An 8,369-nucleotide genomic window follows, 5' to 3' on the forward strand; every position below is an offset into this window, starting at 1 on the left:
GCATTAGTGCATCACCGTCTGTACTTCACAGGGATTGGACGTGCTGGTCACATGCTCTCCACACCTGCGGCTGAGGGCAAAAGGGTCATCAGAACCAGGTCTGCAGGAGGCGGAGCTTCAGGTCAGTTATTGCTCATTCTACAGGTTTGTTGGTGAAGATTCTGCTTTTAAACCAAATGTGAGGTTTTATGGAGATGTTCTCCTGTTGGCAGAACTTTAGAGGTTCCTTCTTGCTTTTTCCCCCCATAATTCCTTGCTGGAAACATGGCGTCTGTCCAAGTGAATGAGAAGTGGTCCTGAAGCACAGAACAAAGAGGTAACTGTGAAAACACTGTCCAGTTCAGATGGAGGCTTTGGAGGTGCAGCTCTGTTACTGACAGATGAGTTTTGGGGTTTGAGGAGAAGTTTTTGCCCCAAAGGCCTCATGTGAAGCTGTTCTTCCAGCAACATGGTGGTGCCATACGCTCTGTCTTTATCCTCAACCCTCTTTATTTGAGACACAGTGTTGTGTAAATAACACAACATTTCATTGTGTGGGGCACTTTATTGTCTGGGGCATTTCACTGTCAAACATGTCATTGCAGGGGGCATTTAATTGTGTGGGGCATTTTTGTTGCATTGGGGCATTTTCCTTTTTATTGAAATTTTATTGCCTGGGGTGTTTTATCCTGTGGGGCATTTGAATGCATTGAATATTTTATAGTGTTGGGGCATTTACCTTTTTTTAAAGGAAATTTTTATTGGCGTGAATTCTTTATTGCCGGGCTCATTCTTGTTGCATTGGGGCATTTTATTTTCTGGCATTTCATTTCATTGAACATTTTATTGTGGGGGGGCATTTCATGTATTTGACTGTTCTTTATGTGGGTTTTTTTTTTTTTTCATTGGGGCATTTTCCTTTTATTGAAATGTTATTGCCTGGGGTGTTTTATCCTGTGGGGCATTTGATTGTATTGAACATTTCATTAGGCTGGGGCATTAAACTTTATAGTGAAATTTTTATTTGCTTGAAATCTTTGTGTGGGGCTTTTGCATTGTTAGGGGCATTTTATTACCCTGAACATCTTATTGTCTGGGGCATGTCACTGCATTGAATATTTAATTATGTGGGGCATTTCATTGCGTTGGGGTATTTTCCTTTTTTTTTTTTTTTTTTTTTTTTTTTTAATTTTATTGCATGGGGTGTTTTGTCCTCTGGGGCATTTGATTGCATTGAATATTTTATTGTGGGGGGGCATTTCATGTATTTGACTGTTATGTGGTTTTTTTTTTCATTGGGGCATTTTCCTTTTATTGAAATGTTATTGCCTGGGGTGTTTTATCCTGTGGGGCATTTGATTGTATTGAACATTTCATTAGGCTGGGGCATTAAACTTTATAGTGAAATTTTTATTTGCTTGAAATCTTTGTGTGGGGCTTTTGCATTGTTAGGGGCATTTTATTACCCTGAACATCTTATTGTCTGGGGCATGTCACTGCATTGAATATTTAATTATGTGGGGCATTTCATTGCGTTGGGGTATTTTCCTTTTTTTTTTTTTTTTTTTTTTTTTTAATTTTATTGCATGGGGTGTTTTGTCCTCTGGGGCATTTGATTGCATTGAATATTTTATTGTTGGGCATTTACCTTTTATGGAAATCTTTATTGCGTGGGGGCATTTTAATGGCTGCAGTGTCCTTCCTCAAACGATGCTGGGTCACCGCTCTCTGACCTTTTCTGTCCTCTGTGCTGTGATTCTTCTCTCTCCAGTCGCCGTGTCAGTCTTTTCTGTTCTACGCCGTTTACTACTTTCTTGTTTGGGATTTTTTTGACATGAACAACTTGTTTTCCTGATGGGGCATCTTGTCCTTGTTGATCCGGTTCTGATGAGTTCCTGATCTGTGGTGAAGTCACCTTCAAGCAGGTTCTGCTTTGCTGAAGCTGAAGTTGAGCATTAGGCTTGAGTGTTTCTGGAGTTCTTGGAACTTTGAGGTTTGGAAAAAGTCCAGATTGGACCAGATTTGAGGAAAGTGTTGCTCTTGAATGACTGAATTCCTGTAGGTTGGTAGTTTGACGGCTCTTTGCTGACCGGCATCAGAGGTTGTGGTTGTTCTGCTGGATCTGGATCAGTGAAGGTCTGGTTTAGAGGTTCAAACAGAATCTTTCCTGATCTTTTGAGTCTTCCTCTTCCACTGTGGTTGCATCTTTTTGTGTATTTATTTCAGGTAGACCTACGACAGGTAAGAACCTTAAAAAAAAGTGTGATTCCTGATCACTGAAACCCATTTCAGTGATCAGGAAATGAAAACAATCACATCAGAAGTTGTCACATTAGATTCATAAAATGATTATAAAAATTTTAATAGAACTTAATGTGTTGCTTGAGAGTAGAGTGGGAAGAAGTGACTGTAAATACCCCACCTCTGGGGAAAACGCCTTTATACCACTGCAAGGTGCACTGATATCACAGTAACACTCATTGTACTGATGGGATGAGAACACTGGTGTGCCCCCCCCCCAGTAGTGAAACAACAAATGGATTCGTGTACGGTTTGTTGGTGAAGATTCTGCTTTTAAACCAAATGTGAGGTTTTATGGAGATGTTCTCCTGTTGGCAGAACTTTAGAGGTTCCTTCTTGCTTTTTCCCCCCATAATTCCTTGCTGGAAACATGGCGTCTGTCCAAGTGAATGAGAAGTGGTCCTGAAGCACAGAACAAAGAGGTAACTGTGAAAACACTGTCCAGTTCAGATGGAGGCTTTGGAGGTGCAGCTCTGTTACTGACAGATGAGTTTTGGGGTTTGAGGAGAAGTTTTTGCCCCAAAGGCCTCGTGAAGCTGTTCTTCCAGCAACATGGTGGTGCCATACGCTCTGTCTTTATCCTCAACCCTCTTTATCTGAGACACAATGTTGTGTAAATAACACAACATTTCATTGTGTGGGGCACTTTATTGTCTGGGGCATTTCACTGTCAAGCATGTCATTGCAGGGGGCATTTAATTGTGTGGGGCATTTTTGTTGCATTGGGGCATTTTCCTTTTTATTGAAATTTTATTGCCTGGGGTGTTTTATCCTGTGGGGCATTTGAATGCATTGAATATTTTATTGTGTTGGGGCATTTACCTTTTTTAAAGGAAACTTTTATTGGCGTGAATTCTTTATTGCCGGGGTCATTTTTGTTGCATTGGGGCATTTTATTTTCTGGCATTTCATTACATTGAACATTTTATTGTGGGGGGGCATTTCATGTATTTGACTGTTCTTTATGTGGGTTTTTTTTTTTTTTCATTGGGGCATTTTCCTTTTTATAGAAATGTTATTGCCTGGGGTGTTTTATCCTGTGGGGCATTTGATTGTATTGAACATTTCATTAGGCTGGGGCATTTAACTTTTTAGTGAAATTTGTATTTGCTTGAAATCTTTGTGTGGGGCTTTTGCATTGTTAGGGGCATTTTATTACCCTGAACATCTTATTGTCTGGGGCATGTCACTGCATTGAATATTTAATTATGTGGGGCATTTCATTGCGTTGGGGTATTTTCCTTTTTTTTTTTTTTTTTTGAAATTTTATTGCATGGGGTGTTTTGTCCTCTGGGGCATATGATTGCATTGAATATTTTATTGTTGGGCATTTACCTTTATGGAAATCTTTATTGTGTGGGGGCATTTTAATGGCTGCAGTGTCCTTCCTCAAACGATGCTGGGTCACCGCTCTATGACCTTTTCTGTCCTCTGTGCTGTGATTCTTCTCTCTCCAGTCGCCGTGTCAGTCTTTTCTGTTCTATGCCGTTTACTACTTGTTTGGGATGTTTTTGATATGAACAACTTGTTTTCCTGATGGGGCATCTTGTCCTCGTTGATCCGGTTCTGATGAGTTCCTGATCAGTGGTGAAGTCACCTTCAAGCAGGTTCTGCTTGGCTAAAGTTGAACATTAGGCTTGAGTGTTTCTGGAGTTCTTGGAGCTTTGAGGTTTGGAAGAGTCCAGTTTGGACCAGATTTGAGGAAAGTGTTGCTCTTTGACTGAATTCCTGTAGGTTGGTAGTTTGACGGCTGTTTGCTGACCGGCATCAGAGGTTGTGGTTGTTCTGCTGGATCAGTGAAGGTCTGGTTTGGAGGCTCAAACAGAATCTTTCCTGATCTTTTGAGTCTTCCACTGTGGTTGCATCTTTTTGTGTATTTCAGGTAGACCTACGACAGGTAAGAACCTTTAAAAAAAAAAAAAAAAAAAAAAAAAAAAGTGCTGATTCCTGATCACTGAAACCCATTTCAGTGATCAGGAAATGAAAACAATCACATCAGAAGTTGTCACATTAGATTCATAAAATGATTATAAAAATTTGAATAGAACTTAATGTGTTGCTTGAGAGTAGAGTGGGAAGAAGTGACTGTAAATACCCCACCTCTGGGGAAAACGCCTTTATACCACTGCAAGGTGCACTGATATCACAGTAACACTCATTGTACTGATGGAATGAGAACACTGGTGTGCCCCCCCCCCCCCCCCAAGTAGTGAAACAACAAATGGATTCGTGTACGGCTTTAACAAGCTCATCTGGTACAGATCGGGTAACAGTCATCTGACCCGTACCAGACGGGTGTCATTTAGATGAGCCTGCGCCAAAATGTTGCTACGTTTATCCATGGAGCGTTCCACAGAGGAGTCTGGAATCCATTGGACCTTTTGACGGCAAATAAGGTAAATGTTTTTAGGTTTTGACTGAAATGTGCCTCTACACTAATGGAAGTTTGAATAGTTTTTACTGAAATTAACTTTATTTTACTCTAGGCTTCAGTGACTCATCAACTCCAGAGCCGTCCTGCATCAATAAGAGCGTTTCATCAACGCTGAGGCTTTGGAGGATGAAGAACATGCAAGTCATCTCACAGGACACTAAAATGAAAAGGTTCCACACACTTTGGGAATCTGCCATATTGTCATGGCTGAGGGCGTAAAAGGGTCATCAGAACCAGGTCTGCAGGAGGCGGAGCTTCAGGTCAGTTATTGCTCATTCTACAGGTTTGTTGGTGAAGATTCTGCTTTTAAACCAAATGTGAGGTTTTATGGAGATGTTCTCCTGTTGGCAGAACATTAGAGGTTCCTTCTTGCTTTTCTTTTCCCCAGAATTCCTTGCTGGAAACATGGCGTCTGTCCAAGTAAATGAGAAGTGGTCCTGAAGCACAGAACAAAGAGGTAACTGTGAAAACACTGTCCAGTTCAGATGGAGGCTTTGGAGGTGCAGCTCTGTTACTGACAGATGAGTTTTGGGGTTTGAGGACAAGTTTTTGCCCCAAAGGCCTCATGTGAAGCTGTTCTTCCAGCAACATGGTGGTGCCATACGCTCTGTCTTTATCCTCAACCCTCTTTAGAATCAACATTTAAAGAACTTTGATTTATTTTTCTTCTCAGGATGATCTCCATCCTGTAAGTCCCTCTTTGCTTTGGCCGCCGTGCCGATCATTGTCTTTTCCTCTTTTTCTGAGCGTGCCTTGAAGGCGTCTTCATTGGTCTAGTGTTTAGTGGAACGCTCTGCCTAGTGTGTTGGTCACAGGGAGGATGAATGCGGTAATTCTTCCCCCTGCAGGTCTTCAGGTGGTCTTCCTCTGACCTCCTTTCATGGCGTTCTTCGATTAAAAACGGATTTCCACTGTTGAATAAAGTAGAATCAGTTCACGAATAGAAAGTGTGTCACACTTTAGGATTCATTCCAACAATCTTTAGATTTTAGTCTTCAGACGTTGGTTGATGCGCTCGCTCATTTAATGTTTTCTGCCATCTTGAACATTTTATTTGAGACACAATGTTTTGTGAACATCTCACCCCACATTTCCTTGTGTTGTGCATTTCATTACCATGTGAATTTTGTTAGGGGCATTTCATTGCCTGGAACATTTCCCCATGTGTGGCATTTCTTCGTGTTGGGGCATTTTCTTGTCTTTAAAATATTTATTGTTACAATAATTTTATTGTTTGGGGCATTTTAGTGCCTGGAACATTTCCTTGTGTAGGGCATTTTCATTGCCTTGGGGCATATGTTTGTGTTGCGGTACTTTCATTGCCATGATTTTGTTTGGGGGATTTCATTGCCATGATTTATTTGGGGCATTTTATTACCTGGTACATTTTTATTGCATTAGAAAATTTCCCTGTGCTGGGGCATTTCCTTGTGTAGAGCATTTTCATTGCCTTGGGGCATTTTTCTGCTTTTTGGCATTTTCATTGCCTAAAACATTTTATTGCCTTTTTAAAAAATATTTATTGCTACAATAATTTCATTGTTTGGGGCATTTGGTGCCTGTATCATTTCCTTATGAAGGGCATTGTATTGCCTTGGGTTATTCCTTTGTGTTGGACTTTCATTGCCATGATTTTGAGGCCTGTCATTGCCTGGAACATTTCCTTCTGTGGGGCATTTCTTTGCGTTGGTGTTTTTATTGGGTTGGGACATTTTTATTGCCATAATTTCGTTTGGGGCATTTCAGTGCTTGGAACATTATATTTTTCTGGGAATTTCTTTGGCTTTGGGCATTTCTTTGCGTTTGGGCATGTTTTGCCTTGATGACTTTGTGTGGGGCATTTCATTGCCTTAAATTCTTTTTGCCTCGCTAATTTCAATATTTGGGGCATTTTATTGCCTGGAACATTTCCTTGTGTGGGGCATTTTCCTAGCGTTGGGGCATTTTCCTTGCGTTGGGGCATTTCATTGCCTTTTTTCAAAAATATTTATTGCTACAATAATTTTATTGTTTGGGGAATTTGGTGCCTGTATCATTTCCTTTATGTAGGGCATTGTATTGCCTTGGGTTATTATGTGTTGGACTTTCATTGCCATGATTTTGTTTGAGGCCTGTCATTGCCTGGAACATTTCGTTGTTTGGGGCATTTCATTGTGTGGGGCTTTTCATTGCCTTGGAAACATTTATTCCTACAGTAATTTTATTATTTGGGGCATCTTGGTGCCTGGAACATTTTCATTGCATTGGGGCATTTTCTTGTGTTGCGGCTTTTCCTTGGGTTGGGGCATTTTCTTTGCCATGATTTTTTTTAAGGGGGCATTTTCATTTCCTGGGACATTAAATTCGGTTAGGGCATTTTATTGCCTGGAACATTTCCTTGTGTGGGGCATTTTCCTAGCGTTGGGGCATTTTCCTTGCGTTGGGGCATTTCATTGCCTTTTTTCAAAAATATTTCTTACTACAATAATTTTATTGTTTGGGGAATTTGGTGCCTGTATCATTTCCCCATGTGGGGCATTTTATTGCCTTGGGTAATTCCTTTGTGTTGGACTTTCATTGCCATGATGATTTTGATTGGGGCATTTCTTTGACTTTGGGCATTTCTTTGCGTTGGGGCGTTTTCCTTGCCATAATGATTTTGATTGGGGCATTTCTTTGACTTTGGGAATTACATTGCGTGGGGCTTTTCATTGCCTTGGAAATTCTTTTTGCCTCGATAATTTTACTATTTGGGGCATTTTATTGGCTGGAACTTTTCATTGTGTGGGGCATTTCTTTGCGTTGGGTAATTTTCATTGCCTGGAACATTTCATTGCTTGGAACATTTCCCCATGTGGGGCCTTTCTTTGCGTTGGGGAATTTTCTTTTCTTTAAAATCTTTATTGTAACAATGTTTGTGGCATTTCCTTGCCTAGAACATTTTCATTGCGTTGGGGCATTTTCATGGCCATGATTTTGTTTGGGGCATTTTCATTGCCTCGGGCATTAAATTGGGTTGGGGCACTTCATGGCCTTCAGGCCTTTTTATTCTTTTTGCCATAATTTTTATATTGGGTCCATTTTAGTCCACCACCCTGAATCTCACAGCGTTTTCAGTTTGACAGTTGTGTAGTTGTTGTTTCCTGTCTGCCTATTCTAATGTATCTCATCTATGATTTAAATCATTTTTGTCTCTGATCCACTTTCATTATTTCTTTTCTAGATGGCTTTGCATTTTCATAATCTGTTTGCTTTTGAAAACAATGAAACTTTTGGATAATTAATCCTGACATTTTCAGTTTTGTATTTTTTTTAACTTTACAATTATTCGTTAAAAAAAACAAAAACAAAAAAAACAATTATCAGTTTCAAAATGTGCCAAATTGTTTCAATTCCATAACAAATATTTTATTCCAAAATTATTTACAGTTCTAGTTTATTTCTTACTGTCAAAGCAAAAATGTTTTTTAGAGACGAGATTTACTGTAGAATACATTTGGGAGTTAATTTCACTAAAAACAAAAAAAAAACAATGTTGGTGTTTATTCAAACTTGATGATCAATAAAATCTTTTACAAAATTGCTGAAATAATCATCCACTGAAAAGTGTTTTTTTTTTTTTTTTTCCATCACAAATGTATTGAAATGTGAGATGTTAAGTGGAATATACTTTCAA

At 39.6% G+C, this 8,369-nt stretch overlaps 1 long non-coding RNA gene across 1 annotated transcript; it reads left to right on the forward strand.

Moving 5' to 3' along the window:
• Nucleotides 1–4,574: 4,574 nt before the first annotated feature.
• On the forward strand, nucleotides 4,575–5,245 carry LOC110015842. The gene is made up of 3 exons (XR_002291102.2): nucleotides 4,575–4,676; nucleotides 4,767–4,974; nucleotides 5,103–5,245. It is a non-coding gene; the product is annotated as an uncharacterized LOC110015842 (long non-coding RNA).
• Nucleotides 5,246–8,369: the final 3,124 nt, after the last annotated feature.

Source organism: Oryzias latipes, chromosome 11 (genome assembly GCF_002234675.1).
Source record: "Oryzias latipes chromosome 11, ASM223467v1".
Taxonomy (NCBI): Eukaryota; Metazoa; Chordata; class Actinopteri; order Beloniformes; family Adrianichthyidae; genus Oryzias; species Oryzias latipes.